Source organism: Chrysemys picta, chromosome 11, assembly GCF_011386835.1.
Source record: "Chrysemys picta bellii isolate R12L10 chromosome 11, ASM1138683v2, whole genome shotgun sequence".
Taxonomy (NCBI): domain Eukaryota; kingdom Metazoa; phylum Chordata; order Testudines; family Emydidae; genus Chrysemys; species Chrysemys picta.
In genome coordinates, this window is record NC_088801.1 from 44,831,019 (window position 1) to 44,855,267 (window position 24,249).

The window sequence follows — 24,249 nt, forward strand, 5'->3', positions numbered from 1 at the left end:
AAGCCATTGCTACACCTTGTTTGAGATGGTAGATAATGTTTTCACCCCTCAGCCAGTCAGTTACTTTTTTCCAGATCCCTACCTCATTCAGGTGGAAGGAGAATGAGTCGAATCTGAAATGTAAAGATGTTGAGCCAAGTATCAGCTGTGTACTGATGATACTGCAGTCCAAATAACTTTGTGGGTAAAGTGCAAGACTTGGGAGTCAGGATGACTAGATTCTGTTCCTGGCTCTGACACATACTGTGTGGCCATTGACAAGGCCCTTAATCTCGGTTTTCCAATCTGTTAAATGGGACTCAAAATACTCACCTCACAGTAGTGTTCAGAAACTTAACTTATTAATGTCTGTAAAGTGCTCTGAGGTCCTCAGATAAGTCACTATAGAAAAAAATTATTATTGCACTAATCTTCCTCCTTTCCCCATCTTCTGCATCCCCTCTCCTCCCTACGTTATTACTCTTCCTTCTCTCAGTTTTCCGGAACATTCGCTCACCACACTGTATGACTAGCCAAATCCCCCCACATTAACTGCGAGCTATCACAGCTCCTTCTCCTATCCCAATGCTTTGGGAGGGATTGGAAGGAGTGTGTGGAGACACAGAAAGCTTCTAATAATTGTTCCAACTTTTAACAAGTGCTGGTTGTAATGTGATAAAATCACTGGAACAAGAATGACAGCAAACCATAAACAGAACTGTTAGGCTACACAACAACTAAGTTAGCAACTTTCTTTAACACAGAAGGGGGAAAAGGGCAAAACTTGCTTTGATATTTCATAAATTCTGGTCCATATTTATCCCTTTTGTGATTCCATTGACTTCAATGGAGTTATATCAGGGATTAAATTTTTCCCTTGTATGTTTACTGTATTTGCAGGAAAAAAATTTAGGAAAAGATTGGATTAACCAATAAACAAACCCCCCACCTTCCAAAAACAACAAAAGACAGCTGTTTTAACTAAATACTTCTTTACTTTATCGAAAATTAATTTCTGATGTATTATATTTATAGTCACAGTTGGGGGAAAACCCCTGTATGTGCTAAACACAGAGTAATGCTTACCTTAGTGTGCAAGATCATAGCCCGTGACCACTTCAGCATTATATGTGGAATTAGATTTAGAGATAAATAATTCCTTCATGTCACCGGGTTGCTTTTGTGATGTTTGGTGCAAGGAGACAGCAGGCAAGTGATAAGTCTGAACAAATCATATGTGCTCTAATTGCTGCTTAGCTCTAATTACTGTTCAGGACCGTGTTTGCAACTTGATTCCAGAGGGAGGATAGCCTACCTCATGACATCATCAGACCAAATATAACCTAAAAGACTGACAATATATATTTTAATAGTGTTTCTACAGACCGTTTTTAAACGGTTGAAAAGTTGATTCTGTTCTTATATAGATTAAAACTTCAGCTGTGTGTTTTTATGGCTCGTTTTTAAAGCTTTTGAAAAAACAAATGGCATCAGCCCTTAATCATGGGCATTTTAGGTGACGTGGGAGGGGAAATTCTCTGTAACACATTACAGTACTGTGTTCATCTCACATAAGAAACTGCTTCAAGTATACAAACAAAATTTCTGTTTGAAATATTGACACTCTCCTATTGCAGGACTGATGGGCCCCACAGTTCCAATGGATCAATAATTCTTCATACCACTACGCAGATAACTGACAAAATAAATTAACATACTTTTAGAAACATTTTAAAACCTACGTTAAGGACTCTTTCATTTGTGTTTTAGTAATACACTGGACTATTAAAGCTCCTTCAAAGCTATTATAGTCCGTTATTTCACTGCCCAATTGAGGATTATTATATGAGCTATTAACATGATGGTGTAAAAATATACTTCAATGGCACATTTATGATACAAGTGGGGAATCAAACAGATATTTAACTTCTCGGTATCTAGATTACTGACAAATTTGAAGCAGCAATTTTTTTAAAGTACTTCTTTTCAATTAAATAGAGAACAGATTGGGGTGGGATTTTTGATAAAACCCTAAAATTGACTTTCAGTGGGAATTGTACTCCAAAGGGGCTTGGATACTTTTGAAAATCCCTCCTCTGATCACTTGGGAAACGATCAAAAGGTTTAAGCTCTGTTTTGATAAATGATTTAAAAGCAAACAAAAATAAATATTACATCAAAATAAACAGATGTAAATAGAAGGTAGATGAGGGGCTCCATAAAGCAGCTTTAAAAGACTTCTATATCAAGCAGAATGAAGTGTAACCTTTCTTCTGATACAGTATGCTATGGATTGAACTTCCTTTAGTTCAATATACACACATATATACTTTGTTAAAGTAAATGTTCACCCAAACAATGAAGCACTTTTACAGCTGTAAAACAGTTCAGAATGAGTAACCAATTGCAGTCACAGAGTTCCTGATTGAGGTACAAATCCTGCAATGAGCTCCAGGACTCTGTCTACATACAATTCATTGCAGGATCAGGGCCCAAGTTATCTATAATCCTTTAGCCTCAGGATGCAGCAGACTTTGTTCAAGTCTAACAAAAGGCTCCAATTTATTAGTGGCAATATCTAATGCCTTCCTCTATGCATAGGTCTTGTTTACACCAGTTTTCCTTTGAAAGTGTTCAGCTTGGACTAACATGGATGGAGTTACACAGAGAGAGAGAGAGAGAGAGAGAGAGAGAGAGATGAATTTAGTTCATTGTATTTGTTCAGAGCCATGTCCCAAAATAACTTCTCTTGTTCATATTCTCAAATTGCACACTATTCTTAGTGATAAATCACTTTCATTCCAGTTCTGAATATAGCATGCCTTATCCCATGGAGATAGAAGAGAGAATTCATTTGTTTTGATAGATCCTATAGCAAAGCATGGCTAATTCTACTCCTTTACTGCCAGAACAATTAATACTGGAGTACATGTTTAAAGTGCATTAATTGTAGCTCTTAAATGTGAGCCAAATAGAGATTGTCTATAAATATACCACACGGAAGCTCCACCAAAAAGGCCAGAGATTAATGGCTGGCATAAACGGACAACCAAGAGATAGTATTTATTTATTTGTACTATGCTAGCATGTAGATAACAGTCTACTGAAAGATGGAGGATTAAGGTGACAAACAGAATGGGAGTGAATGATCTATTAAGAGCTAAGGATCTGATCCTGAGAAATGCTGAGCACCTGCAACTCCCTGAATTCAAGATGCATTGCAGATACTCTGCACCTCTCAAGATCAGGCACTTATGGTCTTTCTACACTTGCAAGTTAGTTTGAATTAAGGTAGGTGTGAATTTAAACTGCAAGAGCTATTCCAGAATAACCCCACATGTGGATACTCTTATTCCTAAATAAGGGTGCCCTGTTCTGATTTACATTCATCCACTTTATGGATTACTTACTTAATCAATGAATAATGGAGACAAAGCTTTCTAATGAAAATTCCAAGGAACTCATAAAATTCCATTTAAATAACTAGTACTATTGCAACATTCAGTTTAATAACTCAAACAGGAAATTCCAAATCTTAAAAGGCCAACCTGAACTCAGATTCCTTTGGCATGTACTTTAGAATTTATTTCTCATATACCAGAGGTCTATTACAGGAGTGGATGGGAGAGATTCTGTGGCCTGTAATAGGCAGGAGGTCAGACTAGATTATCATGACAGTCCCTTCTGACTTTCAAGTTTATGAATATTACATCAAGACAGCCTCAATAGTGATATCCCTCCCATTGGACTACAACATCAGGGTAAATCAGCCAAACACTCTAGGTCTCTTTATGCTGTAATCTTATGAGTTGAAATATAATTTCCCACCATCCTGCGCACCGAAACACACACAGGTGTTGGAGGTTAAATTGAAAAGTGCTTTTTGAGATTTTTGGATGAAAGATTCCATGTAAATACAATGTATTATTATTAAAATATCTGAGTATTCTTTTCTTAAATTAAAAACTACATCATTGATGCACATTTTTTTTGATAAGCAAGACTCCAATGACAATTTATGCTTCCAAATCAGAAGTCATAGCAGTTTACTGAACATAAACGCCAGCATGTAGGTGAATATATAGGCAGGCACGAGTGTTATAGAATAGCATATACGTGTACAAAATTCATAGGTTGGTAGAGTTCAACCTCCTCACTTTTCTCCCCACAACCTCCCTCACTTGTTGCCCTATGAATAGCACTGTGGAGTGACAGGACTGCGGCTGCAGAAGTATACGTATATCCATTAAGCTCTTTGTTGCTCCTAACACCTACATGTGTTTTGACACATAGTCTTTGTGAGGATCCACAGATCTCGAACCACAGGCTTCCAGGAAACCTTCACATCCCAGTCACCATCCAGCAACTTGCTAGTAACTAGTGTGCTGAGTTCTAGTGAGCCCCACCAGAGAAGGCACCCATAGGTTTGCTGATTGGAGAAGTGCCCAGCCCCACCAATTGGTCTGGCTGCACTATTTAAGCCAGAAGGCAGCACTGGAAGTTGTCTGTGCAACTGGGTGAATATCTGGCTGGCTGAAACATTGAACCCAGACTTCTTGCCTGACTCCTGAGCACTGCTTTCCTGACCTGCCTTGTTTCTGATCCCTGCCCCTGGTCTCCGACTCCGACCCTGACCCCTAGTTTGACTCCTGACCCTGGCTCCAGCTTTGACCCTGGTTTGACTCCTGCCTCCAGCTCGGACTCCCAGTTTCTGATTTGGCACAGTTTCTGGCCTCTGATCGCCACTGCAAGACTACTAGGCCTGACTTCCACTGTTCCAACCACTAGTCATGACTGCCCAAGCCCCAGTCATGACAGTCTTCGAGAATAATTTTAATGTATGCCAATACATACTTGTGATTGATTGACAACAGCCTGCCATATCCTGGACAAACCTTATGGAATTATGACAAACTTTATTGAATAAATATAGCCTTATTGAATTGGATTTAATACCTTTGGGGTCCGGTGTATTACAAATAAAATTGTATGTTGTTGGGGGGAGGGGATGGCTCAGTGGTTTGGGCATTAGCCTGCTAAACCCAGGGTTGTGAGTTCAATCCTTGAGGGGGCCACTTAAGGATCTGGGGCAAAAATCAGTACTTGGTTCTGCTAGTGAAGGCAGGGGACCGGACTCAACGACTTTTCAAGGTCCCTTCCAGTTCTAGGAGATAGGATATCTCCATTAATTTATATTTTTTTTATTTTATGTGTGATGTTGCACTCCATATGTTTATGGAAATACACTTATGAGTAAATATAATGTAACTGGAATATGCTTTATGCAAAAGGTCTCTTGTAAGGTATCATTACAAAGCTTATAATCTACTGAGTGTGTTCATCCTATTTGTATGAATGTATCATTCTTGTATCTGAAGCTAGAAATATGAAGTATTACTCTGAAGTCCTATTGTAACTATGGGGTCATTGATGGTGGCTTGGAATCTTGATGACTCCCATTAATTAAAACAATTGGTTGTAAATGGCTCTGTTTACTTGTAAGCCTTCCTGTACTCGTGGGTGCCAGCCAGTGAGTAATGAAGTCTCACAGGACATGTGAACATGTCACATGATACTGGAATCCATCTTAAATCTAGTGCTTTTCCATTTAGAAGGAAGGATGGGAATCCAGAGAGAGAGAAAGGATTCCCACCTTGTGCCAAAAATATAAAAGGGTGTGGAACAGAACAAAGGGGGCTGCCAGTCATGAGAAATCCCCTAATTACCACCTGCGCTGGAACTAACAAGAACTGTACCAGGAAAAAGGATTGGGCCCAGACTAAGAAGGAGTCTAGTCTCTGAAAGAAGCTTATTGGAACATCTCTGAGGGTGAGATTTACCTGTATTCAGTTTCTTAAATGTAGTAGGCGGAGACATGCGTGTTTTGTTTTATTTTGCTTGGTAACTTACTTTGTTCTGTCTGTTAATACTTGAAACCACTTAAATCCTACTTTTTATACTTAATAAAATCACTTTTGTTTATTAGTAAACCCGGAGTAAGTGATTAATACCTGAGGGAGCAAACAGCTGTGCATCTCTCTCTATCAGTGTTATAGAAGGCAGACAATTTATGAGTTTACCCTGTATAAGCTTTATACAGAGTAAAATGGATTTATTTGGGATTTGGATCCCATTGGGAACTGGGTGTCTGGGTGCTGGAGATAGGGGACTTGCTAAGCAGTTTTTGGTTAAAGTCTGCAGCTTTGGGGGCATGGATCAGACCTGGGTCTGTGTTGCAGCAGACTACTGTGTCTGGCTCAACAATGCAGGGTTATGGAGTCCTAAGCTGACAGGGAAAATGGGCTCAGAGGTAGTTTCAGCACGTCAGGTAACAGTCCCAAGGGGGACTCTGTGACCGAACCCATCACAGAGGCGTAGTCAAACAGGATCTGTGCACAGCTGATTGCTTTGAGACACTGGTAGTTCTGAGTGTGGTGGCTGGAGAACAGATAAAGTGGTTACTGGTTTGTTATTTTCTGTTTGTTTATTTCAGGTGAGGGAAATAAGCACAAGAAAGCAGGAAAATAACTACCAGTAAGGCAGCCACAAAACTAGAGCTGGCCAGGCAGGAAGCACAAGAGAAGGCAAAGGACTGCGAGTTTCAAATTAGGCTCAAAGAAGCAGAGGCAACCAGGGAGGAAGCTGCTCACAAAAGAGCGATGGACTTAAAAGACAAAGAAATTGAGGCACAGAAAGCTGCCCAGGAGGAGAAGGAAACAGAGAGTTAAAAGCCCTGGAGTTAAAAGTCAGAGAAATATATGGCCCAAATTGAGACCCAGAAGCATAAACTGGATGTAATGGAATGGAAAAGACAGAACCCTTCAGCAGCTGGCTCCACTTCCCCAAACATCCATCAATGGGAGCAATTATGCCCACAGTATGATGAATCCAGTGATATTGCCGAATATTTCATCACCTTTGAGAGATTGTGCACTCTCCAACGTGATTCCTGAAGATCAAAAGATGACTACTTTGGTTGCAAAATTGACTGGGAGAGCTCTGGACATATTCTATAAGCTGCCTATTGCTGATGCTTCAAACTATGGTAAATTTAAGGAACTGGTTTTGAAACAGTTCCAGATTACACCTGAAACCTACAGGGTAAAATCCAGGAGTCCTAAGAGGGGATCTGGATTGAGTAATGTGGCTTATGTAAATGAAATGAGTGATTTATTAGACAAGTGGGTGAGGGGAAAAAGCATTATAAGCTTGGAAGAAATGTGTGATTTAGTTACTCAGGAACAGTGATGATGTAAAATAGTATTTGTGGGACAAAAAGGTGGGTGCAGTGGGTGAATTAGCTGGGTTTGCAGACTCTTGAGAAATCAAACTGCAATTAAACATAAACCACTGGCAGAGGGGTACAGGGTTGGTGGAAAGCAGAATCACCGTGGGAAAAAGGAGCCTGGGAGTTCACCTCTCCATTCCCCTATTACTCATCCCAAGTCTCCTGTACAAGCAGAGGAGCCCAAAAGGTGCTATCATTGTAAGTCCACTGAGCACCTGAGGAATCCTTGGCTGAGTGGGAAAAGGCACCAGATAACACATGAAGCTGCAGGATATCTCAGGCTACTGCCTCTTACCACACACGATTTGTAAAGGTTGCTTCTACACAACCAAGCAGTGAGCACATGCATGCTGTTAAGCTTAATGGCAGAGTGCTCCAAGGTTTAAGGGACACTGGTGCAGAGATCTCTGTGGTCAGGAGGGACCTGATCCAGAAGGATTTACCATGAAAAATGGCAGAATTAGAATTAGTGGGAGGTTACAAAGTCCTTGCACCTTTAGCCAAGGTACACATGGAAACTGGGGATTTGCAGGCTGAAATAACTGTTGCAGTGCTGGCACACAATTTTACACCATTTCTACTGGGGAATGATTTTTTGACGTGGCAGAATCTGTCCCAGGGTTTGTTAGCAGCAAGAAGGAATCTTGTGCTGAAAGCCCCAGAGAGGAGGGTAAAGTCACAAGTGCTGCTGGGTAAATATGTCTCTTTAATTCCTCGGTAGCAGCAGGGATAGTTGTAACTAGCTCCTGTAGCCCCGGGGCTCAAGGCAGGTCCCTGTGGGAAGGGCTGGATAGAGCCAGCTCCTGTCCTGTGATCCTCTCCCTGGGAGAGGGGGATGTTTCAACTTGTAACAGGGAGGGCTTCCCAGCTGCTGACTGCCAAGAAGTTGCAGGTCATCAGGGGACAGGTCCTGCCCTGGGGTGCACAGAGACATGTATCCTGGAGATGGAAGTTGGGGTCCTGACAACCACTGCATGGTAACTTACAACTGGTGCCCATCACCCTGTTATTAGTCTCTGAATAGAAAGCAAGAAAAGAGAAAGCATATGTTTAGGCACCCTATTTTCTGCTGGGAACACCACAGTGAAGAAAAGGAGCTGTTCTACCTTGAAATACCCTTGTCCAAAAGGAATGATATGCAAGAGAGGTGACAGCCAGGGGAACCCTGCGAGTGGGTGCTTTTGCTGTACCATAGAGCAGGATTAAGTGCAGTTGCCCTGAATTGGGACAGTAGTAATAGGGTAGAAGTATACTTCTGAGACATACAGTACGTTGTACTTCCTTTAGTGAAAGAGTTGCTAGTGCTTAACTTATTGAGAGTCACAGTTGTTAGATGACCAAATAATTAATCTGCAAACCATGTTGCTACCTATTGATTGTTAACAAGCAATTGTTGTGGTCAAATAGAGTCGATAGGTGGCCACTTTAATTTTGTATTTTTAGAAACTATAGTTGCAAAAATATTGATTTCATTCATAAGTTCAGTTTTTGCAAAAAAATTCTCTGTAATTAACACATTACAGTACTGTGTTCATCTAACATAAGAAACTGCTTCAAAATGTACACACAAAATTTTTGTTTGAAATATTGACACATTCTCCTATTGCAGGACTGATGGGCCCCACAATCCTAATGGATCAATAGTCCTTCATACCACTACGCAGATAACTGACAAAATAAATTAACAACATACTTTTAGAAACATTTAAAAACCTATGTTAAGGACTCTTTCATTTGTGTTTTACTAATACACCAGACTATTAAAGCTCCTTCAAAGCTATTATAGTCTGTTATTTCACTGCCCAATTGAGGATTGTTTATTATATGAGCTATTAACATGATGGTGTAAAAATATACTTCAATGGCACATTTATGATACAAGTGGGGAATCTAACAATCAGATATTTAACTTCTCGGTACCTAGATTACTGACAATAGTATTAATGGTTCCTTGGGAATAATTTCAGTCATCATTAAAACTGTTTTAAATGGGTATTTTAAACTTTCATATGTATATTATCAACCTGATATACCACCTGCTTCAGCCTTGCTGGAAATGCTGTCTAAGTTCAAGGTATTTAAAATCTTGGGGAATGACCATTCGCTTGGGGTTACACCTGGTCTGCTGGAGACCTGCCAGCTATTGGGAGCCTGGGCAGGTCAGGATACTTGGGAGGAGGTAGCAATGACTTGAAACTGCTCCCCTAGCCTGCCCTCCTGAATTAACCAGCAGTGAGAAAGATGGGTCACATAAGAAAGTCAGGCCGAGGAAGTTCACATTTCCCATGCAGATTTTTTTCTCCTGAGACACAGATCTTTGAGCAGGTCTCCAGCAGACCAGGTTTAACCAGCGGCCCTGTGTCATTTGTTCCCCTAGGTGCACTACCCATCCTATCAGGGAAGCGTCCATAGTGAGCATGAGCACTGGGGAGTGTTGATGAAACGGGATGCCTGTGCAGAAGTTCTCTGGTTTTGTCCACCATTGTAGGGAGGCCAATACGTTCGCTGGAGGAGTTAGCATCATGTAGAAGCTGTGTCTGCTGGGTTTGTAATTGGAGTTGAGCCAATCCTGGAGACAACTCATGTGTAGTCTGGCATATTTGACCATGAAGGTGGTGGCTGCCATGTGACCAAGCAGCTGTAAGCAGGTTCGTGCCTGTATTCTGGGGCGAACAGAGAGCGTGCGTATGAGATGTGCAATAGTGAGGAATCTGTTGTGTTGAAGTGAGGCTTTGGTTCGAACTGAATTCAGGTGAGCTCCGATAAACTTGATCTGCTCTGTGGGTAACGAGGCGGATTTTTGGAAGTTTATTTGCGGGCCTAGACTGTGGAAGAGGGAGATGGTAAAATGTGTCATTTTTAATGTCTCGTCATATGAGCTGTCCTTGATAAGGCAGTCATCTAGGTAGGGGGGAAGTATAATCCTGTGCTTGCGGAGGTGGGCCACAACTACGGCTAGGGTCTTGGAGAATACTCACGGTGCTGTGGAGAGTCCGAATGGAAGTACTCTGTATTGAAAGTAGTTGTGTCTGAGTGTGCTAGATGAATGGCTATGTGAAAATAGGCATCTTGTAGGTCGAGGGCTGTGAACCAGTCCCCTTGTTCCAGCGTGGGTATTATTGTGCCCAATGTGACCATCTTGAATTTCTGTACATGCACAAATTTGTTCAGTCGGTGTAGGTCTAATATAGGTCTCCTTCCCCCGCCTTTCTTTTGGGTCAGAAAGTAGTGGAAGTAGACCCCTTTACCCCGATGTTGGTTGGTATAGGTTCCACTATACCTAGTTGTAGAAAATGAGCCACTTCTATGCAAAGTAGGTGCTCATGAGAGGGGTGCCTGAAGGGGGACAGGGAAGGAAATAAAAGGGATGGAGTAACCTAACTGAACTATTTCCAGGACCCAGCGGCCCTGTTTGATCTGTTTCCAGACATGGTGGAAAGCCTGGAGGCGGTGGCGAAATGGGCAAATAGGTGGCAGAGTCAAGGGGTGGTTGCGCAGACCCCCGACCAACACTTCAAAATTGCTGTTTGTTTCCCGATGGGTGGGAGGTAGCTACTTGTGCATGGTTTTGTCTGCACCTAGGAGGTCTGTTGCAGTTCCTCCCAATATCAAATGGTCTGGGCTGGAGCCAATGATGTTGTGCACAGTGCCTCTGATAAGGTTGATACTGTTGTCTCTGGGAGAGGGGTGGGTATACGCCCAGTGTGCGCAGGATGGCTCTAGAGTCTTTCATAGTGTGAAGGACTTTGTTGGTTTTTTTTTAGAGAAAAGTTTATCTTTGTCAAAGTGAAGGTCCTCCACTTTGGTCTTCAGATCTTTGGGGACACCAGATGCAGAGAGCCGGGAAGACCTGAGCATGACCACCTCAGTCACATTAGTGCGGGCTGCTGTGTCCGCCATGTCCAGGGATGCTTTTGGCATTGTCCTGGACACCAATTGACCCTCAACAAGAACTGACTTAAAGTCCGCTCTCCTGTCCTCTGGGATATGAAAGGTAAAATCAAAGAGCTTGTTGTAGTTGTTAACGTCATAGCTTGCGAGGAGGGCGGAATAATTTGCAATTCTGAATTACAAAGTGGAGGAGGTACAAACCTTGTGGCCCAGGAGGTCAAGCCATTTGAGATTCTTGTCTTGCGGGGTGGGGCGGTATTGTGGCTGTTTTGTCCTGTGTGTCGCTGCATCCACTAAAAGAGAATTTGGTTGTGGGTGGGAAAATAGGAAATCTACATCTTTAGCGGGAACATAATATTTTCATTCAGCCTTTTTGCATGTTGGTGGTATGGAGGCAGGAGTCTACCAGAGTGTATCAGCTGGTTCTAGGAGGGCTTCATTTATGGGTAGCGCGATCTTTGAGGGTGCAGAGGGTGGGAGGATTTTGAGGAGTCTGTGTTGTGTCTCCTGGACTTCTTCCAAAGGAATGTCCTGGCTGAGTGCCACCCTCTTGAAAAGTTCCTGGAATTGCTTAAAGTCATCCACATTTTGTGGAAGCAGGAGGGCTCCCTCTGCAGCTGATGGAGAGATAGGAGCTGGTCAGGGAAGGGTTCATAGCCCACCTCTTCAGGAGGGAGTTCAAGAGCTCTAGATGTAGATGGAGCTGGAGATAGAGGCGCAGAGCAGGCTTGCGGTCTGGTGGAAGGGCTGCAAGGAGGAGTGGCAGCACCCGAGGTAAAGATCTCGCAGGAGACCCTTTACCCTTTTGAAAGTCTCTGTGTGGAGACATTGTGGCTTCCTGCCTCTTTGCTCAAGAGGGTGAAGCCGCGCTCCTAATTGGTTCCAACCTGGCAGGGGAGCTTGAGGGAGAGGGTTTACTTGTGCCCATCTCCATAGGTGACTGCAGAGATGTCTCCATCAGGAGCATTTTTAGCCACAAGTTCCTGTCAAGACGAGTCCTGGTTTTCAGGCTGGTACAATGAATACACTCGGCAGGGACGCGTGTCTCACCGAGGCACTTCACACAGTGTGAGTGTCTGTCAGACCGTGGAATAGGCTCCTTACAGGAGTCACATTTCTTAAAGCCTGGGGACCCCGACATCATTGAATTATGATTGCCTGAGGAGAGCGTCTCAATGGGAGATGAACGTGAGGGATTTTTATTTTTATTTTTTTTGGAAACTAACTAACTATTCTAAAGGAAGGGAGAGAACTAGGATATTTCTGTCTAACTAAGACTATTTATTTTTACTTATTTCCTTCAGTGACCAGGGAAGAGGTTCAGCACTGCCCTGAATCCCGTCTTCAGCAGAGGACGGTTAAGAAGGAACTGAGGGAGGTGTGGGACGTGCACGCTCAGGCTGACCCTAACGATGCTGCGAGACAGCAGCTGAGCGCATGTATCCTAACCAGGCACTGCTATCAAAAATCTCTGATCAATGGCGCCGTGACGCACCATCACCTGCAGTGGAGCACCCACAGGGACAGCACTTGAAGAAGACTGATAATACTTTGACATTCACAGCCACTTCTATAAAGGCTTCCCACAGGTTGGGCACTTTGCTTTTATACTTCAAAGTTGTCTTCTGTGTAACTTAGCAAGAAAACTGCTCGTTTCTTGTGAAGTCCAAAACCCAAGCAAATAAGCCAACTATACTACAAACACTGTTTACTCTATATTTAACTTTTTTCTTTTAAATTTTGTTTCTCAAAGCTGTTCTGCTGAGAGATCCAACTCCAAGCTTTCCTCATTGCTGTTATTGTCCAAGAAAAGTGAATCTAGAGGCCAAATGGTCAGGGCCACACTAAGCTAGACACTGTACAGACATAGTAAATGACAATCTTTGCCCCAAATAGCTGGCAGTCTAAGAGTGAATTGAATACTAATGATTATGTGGGTAAAATTCTACTCACTAAAATGAATGTCAATAAGTGGGATTTAGCTTTTTTCCTTCTACAGTGGCAAAAATGTTTCATTTTTCTTAAGTGCAACTCCATTTGACAGATGAAGACAGCTTTCCACTTATAATGAAAACTAATCAGACTTCATTAATGAAAACAGTAATGTGACAATTACTATGTGCCTTCATGAAATTCTGCAATGTGAGATTTGAGTAAGTGCACTGAGTATGCTTATATCTACTTTTTCCACAAGAAAGGAGATCACACATTCAATGTGCATACAAGATTACTGTACACATTCCCTTGTATGACCATCCAACATCTTGACAGATGAAAGGAAACACAACAAAGTCCGTCAGTCAATGGTGCTTGAAAGTAGTGTGGCAGAAGAGCCCAATGCACAAGCAGCAGACATTCCCACAGTAGCTACAGGTTCACTTGCCAGATGGAGGCTGGAGCACACATTGTTTCCTGGAACTCCTGTGGGCCTCAGCTTGGGCTCTCTGATGGCTCTCTGTGATGACTGCACTAGCCTTGACTGGACTTCTCCAGACTGAGCGGTTGTGGGCAGGGTTCTCCCAGTTGTCAGTGGGAATGCTGAATTTCCTGAGACCTTGCCACTGTATCACAGCTTTGGCCTTCCTCTGCATCACAGGTAGTTCTTGAGTTGGCCATAGAGCGGTCTTTGGCAGACGATCTTGAGGCATACGCTCCACTTGTCCCAGTCAGCGAAGCTTGCGAGTGTTCAGCGCAGTCTGCAGAGACTGTAGGCTGGTTCTCTCAAGAAGCTTGTTGTTAGTGATCCATTGGTCCCAAGTGACTCTCAGGATTTTTCTGACACAGCAAAGGTGGAAGCTATTCAATCTCCACACCAGTTCTGAGTATGTGACCCAGTTTTCACAGCTGTAAAGGAAGGTACTGAGGACACAAGCCTGATAAACAGATACCTTTGTGTTCAGGGTTAGCAGCTTGTTGTTCCAGACCTGTGAGGTAAGTTTGCCAAAGGTGAAAGAGGCTTTGCTGATTCTCGTGCCAAGTTCTCTCTCAAGGCTAAGTCAGCTGGTTAATGTTAAGACAAGGCAGTCTAGAGCTTCATTATTGATTTAGATTTTAGGTGGGATGTTGGTGCCCTGTGACATGACAACTGTTTTCTTGATTCTGATTACCATGCCGAACTTGATACATGTATCGGAGAACTTATTCATCATGATCTGCAATTCATCGGGTGAGTTAGAGACATTTCATTAGTGGTGTGAGTAATCCAGCTTTTTGGTAATTGGTTGAACATAAAACAGTAACTCTTGTTACTTTCCCAATATTGTATATCAATTCAAATATCCTATCTCATCAGACCTTGCTTTAGGAATGAAAATGTCCATATAGATGAGGAGCTGGCTGCCTCCACCAACAAACAAGGAAGGCTGTGCATGGAAGAGTTCCAGAAATACCTCAGAATAGGAATTTCCTTATGTTTTGTCCATCAGGTGGACCAGCAATGTGCCAGTGGAATTTGCTAATGAGCAGTAGCATTCTACTTGGTCTTCCTGTATGCTTCCTCAGGGCATCTGGAGCTATGGGTGACCTTGTCACCCCCTTGCCTTAGCACAAAAGATTTGGTTGTGTTAAACTGAGTGACAGCTCCCTGTCACCCCAGTTTGTTAGCCAGCCCAACAAGTTCTCTAGGTCACTGCCTGCCCTCGTTGCCTTGCAGGTAACATTTGATACACTCTTGTCCCCGGAAGAGCATTTCACTGCAGTATCCAGCCTCTCTCTCGACACTCACAGAAATTACCAAGTTTGCTATCTCCAAAGAGACAGGATACACACCAGCCTATTGGCTCAGCTAAGGATTCACATTTTACTTTAACACACTGCACTGGGATGAACTTATAGTAAAACCAAGAGTAAGTTTATTAATAAAGGACAGAAATTTAAGTGATAATAAGCAAGGATAATAGAAACCGAAACCGGCTTCAAATGAAACAAAAGCATAACATGCTATCTAATGACTAAAAAACTTAACAGGCTACAATCCTTATCTAAAGCAGTTTTCTCACCTACAGCTACTTCTTAGCATCAACAACCCACATAGCTGGGGACTCACCATGCATGGATGCAAAGAGCACTGACCTTAACCGAAATTTTGTTTTGCTTCTCCTTACATTTCCCAAAGTTTGTTGTCTTTGTCACCAACCCCTGAAGTTCAGACACCAGCTCTTCCTATACCGATTTCACATCCTCATGTTAATTTGTTCCTCCCATTTACCTCAGATGCAAATGAACTGCCTGATGTCTCTGGCATCAGCATGCTGAATTTACATTAGAGACAGGGAGATAACTGTGCTCTCTTGTCTGGAAGAAAACTTGTTTCTCCCTTTGTTTGGTTGCAAACTTTAAAGCATAATATCAGTAAGTACCCATAATTCCTTATATATTGATAATACACACATTTCACAATTATATTAAATGCCCAGTGTATCACTGGCTTTCACTTGATATCTCACACAACATTCTTTAGCATGACACCAATGTGTTAGGTGTAGTGAGTTTGTCAGGCTTGATAAGTACTGCTCTTACGTGACAATGAAATCTTGGCACTGAGGGGCTCTAAGGGTCACACTTCCCCATTTAGTGCCTGCAAAATACCACTTCACATTTGTATAGAACATCTAGACTCCTACATGCTTTAGAGATTAGGATCATGATTTAGTCCTGAGTTACCCCAGCTTCTTGCACAAAAAGCCAGAGGCCCTGGTAGTGGTCACCCCACACAGGGGAGATCACAGTTGCACAATTCCCTGTGGGCAGTGTTGGCCATAGAGAAGACATAGCCAGGATTCCAATGGGCTGTATTAATTCAGTACATACTTCAAGCAGTCTCCATCAGCAAGGATCCTAATGAGCTCCAGGTATTTTAAAACTGCCCATCCTGAGTGTAAATATCTGTCCACCCCTAGGAGTGATTCCTCATTGGAGTGCAGCAGGCCCTGGTGGCACAGAGGGGTGGAATTTGCACATACAAAACCCTCTGAGTCACTGTGGGTGAGTAGAGCCCTATATGTTATATATAGTATATTATTATGAGCTTGAAAGCTTGTCTTTTTCACAAACAGAAGGTCCCATAAAAGATATTGATACCCACAACACTACACAACAGTTTAGGATGAGAAATCAAATGTTATTTATTTAGCTATAGGAGGAATTTGGAAAAGCAGAACATAACTTGAGTTGAAATTTAACCAAGAGCCTGGGATTACCATGTTCTTGCAAAAAAAAGAGTATTTAATGACGAGATCAAGGCTTCAACTTTATATCTTATCTAAATTATAGCAAAAAAATGTATTGGCACACAGTGCACCAAAAGCCTTCCTTGGACAATGACTATATATTTAACAGAGATAAAGCTGGGCAGAATGGAAGTGCAGGAGAACTGCCACAGGACACAAGGAATTTCTTCTATTGATCATCACAGAGTACTCAGGTGAAAAAGATGTCCTGATAAGTGTCTTGAAGACAAGGTTACCTAATCATTTGTTCAAAACTATTTGTATTTCCAAGAGAATGTACATTTAATGTCTGGTCACACCATTTTATATAGTTTTGAACCCATTTTATCTTAAACAGGTATAGTGCCTCTCTTGCATTTAGATGTTATTGAAAACAAAATAAATGCATTAGGTAAATGTATATTCTTAGTTTTAAAACTAAACTTAATATTTAAAACTAAAATAAGTTTTAAAAATATTTAATTTTCATTTATATTACTTTTCATTTCCAAAACTGAAGTTTGGTTCACAAATTAAAAAAAGAAGATTTCACCAACTGAAATTATGTTATGAAATTATCATACTATGCATGAGCAGTATGTTAGATTTAGTTACTTAGGTCCTAATTCAGGTAAGCATCCTTATTCATTAAAGCATTTAAATATGTGTTTACGCTTAAGTGTTTTCCCTCATTGAAGCCTGTTATGTGTCAAACATGTCAAAAAAAAAAACACACAAATACATACCACTTATCCTCATGAGGTACTCAGCTCATGGCAAAACTGAAGTTTAAAAATTAGACTGTTGTCACTTACCCAAGTGAAATATTATACAATATTTAAAAAAATAGGGACACTTTTTGCTCCCCTATTTCAAATATGTCAATTAATTTTGTTGAAACCTTTCAAAACTTTATCCTTTGGGATGAAATGAAGTACGAGAAGGTTCAGATGAAATAGGGTTCTCTCTAAATTTTTTTGAAGAAATTTATGGAAAAGTGAAATTAGGGTTTTACAAAGCAATGTTTTTTTTCAACACATAGTTCTTGTAGTTCTAATGCTACTCACACCAACAGAGAAAAAAGAAAACCTGCAGTTCAGATTCTCTGTATGCCTAGCAGGTAAATCTTTTCTCAAGTTTGTTAAATTACAATGTGGATAACTTTTAAAACAAATGTGGTATACTTTTTCAACATTCTGGGATCTCACAAACAAGTTTAACTTTCACAGATCCTCTGTGTTTCATCTTTAACCTTCTCTTGTAAATATTTTTCCACAGTAAGAAATTTTCTTTAAGTTAAATTATGCTCCATTTTAGACTTGCCATAAACCAAATACTCAGAGCTACAGCACACTAGTCCACCTGGACCAAATTCTGATCTGTTACCCTGGTGTGAATCTGCAACAATTCCACTGATGTCAATGGAGTTACTTAGCTTTCCACCACTGTGTGCGCAAAATTTGGCCCATTGCATTAGAGCCATAATGATGGGTGTAGTTCTATGCAGAGAAAACTGAAAAGGAAGACCAAGGACTTGGCTGGCACATTTTCATCTACGTGCGCAAGTATTTTGATCAAGATTAATGGGAATTTCATGCATAAGAGCACAGGATCCTTTTCATACTACTACTACTAAGGTTCAGATTTTTAAAGGTATTTAGGCAATGCTGCGGTCAGTATAGCAATGCTTAACTGATTTAGGAGCCTATGTCTCATTTTCAAAAGGGATTTAGGTACTTAATATTGAGTACCGCAATGCCTAAATACTCTTAAAAATGGGCCTTAGTTCTTATGTTATAGTAGAAAAGAATGAAAAAGAAAAAGATCCACATTAAGAAGAACAGGAGTACTTGTGGCACCTTAGAGACTAACAAATTTATTAGAGCATAAGCTTTCGTGGACCACAGCCCACTTCTTCGGATGCATATGCATATATGCATATGCATATCCGAAGAAGTGGGCTGTAGTCCACGAAAGCTTATGCTCTAATAAATTTGTTAGTCTCTAAGGTGCCACAAGTACTCCTGTTCTTCTTTTTGCGGATACAGACTAACACGGCTGCTACTCTGAAAGATCCACATTGTTATTCCCAAACTGAGCTACATACATTAATGTAAATAATGCTATCCATCCAGAAGAAAAAAACATTTCTAATAACTGACAGCAAGTAAGAATAGAGATACCCACTGGGAGATGAACAAAAAATGGTGGTTACTTACCTGTAACTGGAGGTTCTTCAAGATGTGTAGTCCCTATATGTACTTGACACATGGCTACACGTGCCCACAATGTGCCTAAGATAGCAGATTACCAGCAAGTAGTGTCTGTTGGTCCACACTTGCACAGTTGTTCTCCTCAAGCTCAGAACTGTGGGAAGAAGGGGTGGAGCAGACCAATGCCTCTCCAGTTCCTCTTCTTACTGTGAATCATATAAAATACAAAGAGGAGGGGAAGTAAGGAGAACAGTGCAATATAGGTAGGGACCACACATCTCAAAGAACCTTTAGTTACAGGTAAGTAACTCCATTTCTTCTTCGAGTGCTGGTCCCTAAGTGTATCCCACACATGGGTGACTGATAATCAGTATTTAATCAGGGTGTGCAAAGATGCAGTTGGTATAGATGCTTGTAGTACCGCAGTCCTAACAGCTGCATCTGCAGAGGAGGCTTGTACTAATGCATAATCCTTCATGAATGGATGGATGTAGCTGTAGGTAGGCATTCTACAGATGTCCACTATAAGTACCTCTCCTAGAGATGACCTTGAGGTTGCTTATGCTTTAGGGGAATGGGCTCTTAGCCCATCCAGAGGAGGAATACATATCAATCTGTAACACAGAATGATCCAGCCAGAGATCCACTTAGAGAGTCTCTGAGCAGATGTTTGTCCTGGCGACCGTTCCGCTACAGAGACAAATAGTCTTGGTGATTTTTAATGGTTTTTGTCCTTTGCAGGTAGAGCTCGTCTGATGTCTAAAGAGTGAAGTCTCCTCTCCTCATTGGAAACATGAAGTTTTTGGAATAATACTGGTTAGTGAATACTTTGATGTGAAACCCAATTGTTGTAATTCCCCCCTTCCCCCCCCCAGAGTTGTGGAAGAAGAGGGTGAGGAGGCAACCAAAAGTTGGGTGTTCAGTAGTGGATGGTATCAATAGGAGTAGGTGGTGCTCAGTCATCCAATCAAAAATGGCCCTTGGATGGTGATGGGGCCGGGTAGTAGCAGTTGTGGTAAAGATAACTGTATATCTGGGTCTTTGTATCCTCTGGCATTTGTACAGTGGTTTGCATGAGTGCTGGTGGTAGAAAAGTTGAGGTGGTAGTCTTGGCTTATACATCATCTGTTTACAGTGTTTCTCTTTGGGGACACAGCATAAAGGCCTAGGGAGCAGAGGGATGTTCTAGAGTCTTTCAACAAGTATAGATACCCAATCTTCTCATCAAAAGGTATGGTATTTTGAACCTTCCTGGGGAACCCTGAGGACTGCAGCCAAGACTCTCACTTCATGACTATATCTGTGGCTATCCCTCTAGATGCAGTGTCAGTTTGACAGCAAATCATTGAAAAATCATTGAAAAATACTATTGGAGTATGGCCTTATAACCAGATGAGCAGCCACCTTATACTAATTTCTAAGGCTGTCGATTAATCGCAGTTAACTCAAAAAAATTAATCGCAGTTTTAATTGCACTGTTAAACAATAGAATACCAATTGAAATTTATTAAATGTTTTTGAATGTTTTTCTACATTTTCAAATACACCTCTACCTCGATATAAAGCTGTCCTCAGGAGCCAAAAAAATCTTACCGCGTTATAGGTGAAACCGTGTTATATTGAACTTGCTTTGATCCACCGGAGTGCGCAGCCCCGGCCCCCACCCCCCGGAGCACTGCTTTACTGTGTTATATCCGAATTTGTATTATATAGGGTCGCGTTATATCGAGTAGAGGTGTATATTCATTTCAATTACAACATGGAATACAAAGTGTACACTGCTCACTTTATATTATTATTGATTACAAATATTTGCACTGTAAAAATGATAAACAAAAGATAGCATTTTTCAGTTCACCTCATACAAGTACTGTAGTACAATCTTTGTTGTGAAAGCACAACTTACAAATGTAGATATATTTTGTTACATAACTGCACTCAAAAACAAAACAATGCAAAACTTTAGAGCCCACAAGTCCACTCAGTCCTACTTCTTGTTCAGCCAATCACTAAGACAAACAAGTTTGTTTACATTTATGGGAGATAATGCTGCCCACTTCTTATGTACAATGTCACCTGAAAGTGAGAACAGGCATTCACATAGGACTTTTGTAGCTGGCATTGCAAGGTATTTATGTACCAGATATACTAAACATTCGTATGCCCCTTCATGCTTCGGCCACCATTCCAGAGGACATGCTTCCATGCTGATGACATTTGTTTAAAAAAAAAAAGTGTTAATTAAATTTGTGACTGAATTCCAGCTCTGTTTTACCTGCATTCTGCCATATATTTCATGTTCTAGTAGTCTCGGATGACTCAACACGTTTATTTTTAGAAGACTTTCACTGCAGATTTGACAAAACGCAAAGAAGGCACCAATGTGAGATTTCTAAAGATAGCTACAGCACGCAATCCAAGGTTTAAGAATCTGAAGTGCCTTCCAAAATCTGAGAGGGATGAGGTGTGGAGCATGCTTTCGGAAGTCTTAAAAGAGCAACACTCCGATGCAGAAACTACAGAACCTGAACCACCAAAAAAGAAAATCAACCTTCTGCTGGTAGCATCTGACTCAAATAATGAAAATGAACATGCGTCGGTCTACACTGCTTTGGATTCTAATTGAGCAGAACCTCTCATCAGCGTGGACACACGTCCTCTGGAATGGTGGATGAAGCATGAAGGGACGTATGAATCTTTAGCACATCTGGCACGTAAATCTCTTGCTACACTGGCTGCAATAGTGCCATGCAAACATCAGTTCTCACTTTCAGGTGACATTGTGAACAAGAAGCAGGCAGCATGATCTCCTGCAAATGTAAACAAACTTGTTTGTCCAAGTGATTTGCTGAACAAGAAATAGGACTGAGTGGACTTCTAGGCTCTAAAGTTTTACATTGCATTCAAAAATAAAATAGTTATGTTTTGTACATAATTCTATATTTGTAAATTCAACTTTCATGATAAAGAGATTGCACTACTCTTGTATTAGGTGAACTGAAAAATATTTCTTTTGTTTTTACAATGCATATATTTGTAATAAAAATAAATATAAATTGAGCACTGTACACTTTGTAATCTGTGTTGTAATTGAAAACACACTTGAAAATGTAGAAAACATCCAAAAATATTTAAATAAATGGTATTCTATTATTAACAGTGCGATTAATTGTGCGATTAATCGCGATTCATTTTTCTGACTTGCTTGACAGCCCTACTAATTTCATGTAGGCCACATTTACCTAGTTTTCTTATGAGAATGTCACATGGGACTGTATCAGAAGTCTTACTAAAATCAAAATATATCACATCTACTGCTTTTCCATATTTCCTTGGCCAGTAACCCTGTCAAAGGAGGAAATTAGGTTGGTTTGGCATGATTTTCTCTTGACATATCCAGGCTGCCTATTCCTTATAATCTTCTTATCTTCTAGGTGTTTAAAAATTGAACGTTTAATAATTTTTCCCAATATCATTCCAGGTATTGAAGTTTGGCTGACTGTTATATAATTTCTTGGATCCTCTGTTCCCCTTTTTAAAGAGGGGTACTATGTTTGCCCTTCTCCAGACCTCTAGGAATCCTTCCCTCCATGAGTTCTCCAAGATAATTGCTAACAGTTCCAAGATTGGTTCGGCTAATAGGAAAATATTATTTCAATAATTTGAGTAACGAAGATTGGTAGTTAGCAAAATGAACTGAAGACTTGTCAAGGAAAAAGCTTCCCCACAATATCAAGTTGTTTCAAGCCCTTATCTGTTGGTGCAGCCTTGGGATGTAATCTGAACCTTTCAGTGGCCACTTGCACCACCAGTGATTTATATGCTGCGTGTGTAAAGAGGGACTCAGCTCTTTTGGCTGATAGAAAATAGCATCTCAGCCCTTTTCAGGTTAGGGGCGCAAGAGGCTGGACTATGCCAGACCATGTTAGCTGGCTCCATGATGGAGAGCCACGTTATTGGGACGAGGAGTTTGTAAATAATCAAAAAGCCGATGTTGGTATCCTAGACTGCCTGTAGTGGAATCTGGAGGTCATTCCCCAGTCCCTACAGAAGCTTCCATATTGCCTGTGATCGTCCGGCAAGGATGGCCAAGATGGGGCAACTGCCTTGTCTGGTGAGGAAGATGAAACACCATCAGTATCTCTGGATTAGGCTCAGCCGCCTCTCCCTCATGCTCTGATGGAGCTGGTAGTGTCTCATGGGAGAGGTATGGTGGGACTCAAGGATGGGATGTCCACTGTAGGGACCCCATGGTGTTATAGTCCTTTCCGTGAGGTGTTTTTTCAGCCAGAGCTCACAAGCTTTGTCGATTCATGGGGGAAATGAGCAACAGATGCTGCACTTTGCTGAGATGTGCACCTCTCCCAGATAGCAACATAAGAACGTAAGAATGACCATACTGGGTCAGACCAAGGGTCCATCCAGCTCAGCCTCCTGTCTGCAAACAGTGGCCAATGCCAGGTGCCCCAGAGGGAGTGAACCTAACAGGCAATGATCAAGTGATCTCTCTTCTGCCATCCATCTCCACCCTCTGACAACAGAGGCTAGAGACATGATTCCTTACCCATCCTGGCTAATAGCCATTAATGGATTTAACCTCCTTGAATTTATCTAGTTCTCTTTTAAAACCTGTTATAGTCCTAGCCTTCACAACCTCCTCAGGCAAGGAGTTCCACAGGTTGACTGTGCGCTATGTGAAGAAGAACTTCCTTTTATTCATTTTAAACCTGCTGAGACAACATTGGTACTTGTCACTCATGGAAAAGGAGGGGTGACAGGAGAGACCGTTCTTAAACCCTAGGATTCTGGGCATAGTCTTTGTCCAGGAGGAAAGACTTCCTGAGGCAGGGAGAAACCTAAGTTATACTAACTATGCTAAGACTAAAACCTTAAAGACACTAAAATACTAAAACTATTTTAACGAACCTGTAAAATATATTGACGAGAAAGATGCACTGAGAAATCTGAGGACAGAGGATTCTGACCCAGGCCATACAGTGGTAAGATGAAACTGAAGAGACATTCACCCACACCACCCCTTATACCTTGGTCCGGAGCAAGCGATGTCCGTTCGTCCATCTTACCACTGTATGTCCTGAGTCAGAATCTCAGGTACATGGGTGCACATGTGTATCCACATATGGAATACAAATAGGACCAGCACTCAGAAGAACTTCTTGTAGATACTTTATTTGGGAAGATGCAGAGCACCAACACTACTACACATTTGACAATAATTGTAGCAGGGGGACCACAGCATAAAGATAGAGAGAGATTTTACACTGTGAATGAAGGCCACAACCTACCCACCCCTCACCTATATAACCTACACCCATGACTTTCCTTCCCCTTCTGCACATGCACCTCTTCCTCACACAATCACTGCTTAACACTAATAGTTGTGGAAGTTTGATGTAGCAGCGTGCTGTGTTGCGAGGCAGTATTGTGGTAAAGGGAGCAATGGAAGGCTGACATCCCCATTAGGTTATAGTAAAGGTTGTGGTGGATGGTCTGTAGTGTATAATGGATGTGGTAACGGTAAAGGATATATCTGTGGATGGAGAGGAGGGCATGTTAGTTAGCTTTACTTGTTGTTTCCTTGGTTTTGTGCATAGGTTATGCATGTGGCAACTCTAGCTGCTTCACAGTGAAATTTGTTGTGGATTAGTTT

General features: G+C 41.4%; 1 protein-coding gene across 8 annotated transcripts in view; it reads right to left on the reverse strand.

Moving 5' to 3' along the window:
- ZNF385B (zinc finger protein 385B) overlaps positions 1–24,249 on the reverse strand; it is a 296,303-nt gene that overhangs the window by 105,234 nt on the left and 166,820 nt on the right. The window contains exon 1 of one of the 8 annotated variants that reach the window (XM_005300488.5): positions 1,066–1,223. The exons of the other annotated variants lie outside the window; for them this stretch is intronic. The gene's annotated coding sequence lies outside the window, so the exon portion shown is untranslated. Of the gene's footprint in view, positions 1–1,065; positions 1,224–24,249 lie in introns of those variants that run through there. 8 annotated transcript variants of the gene reach the window in all.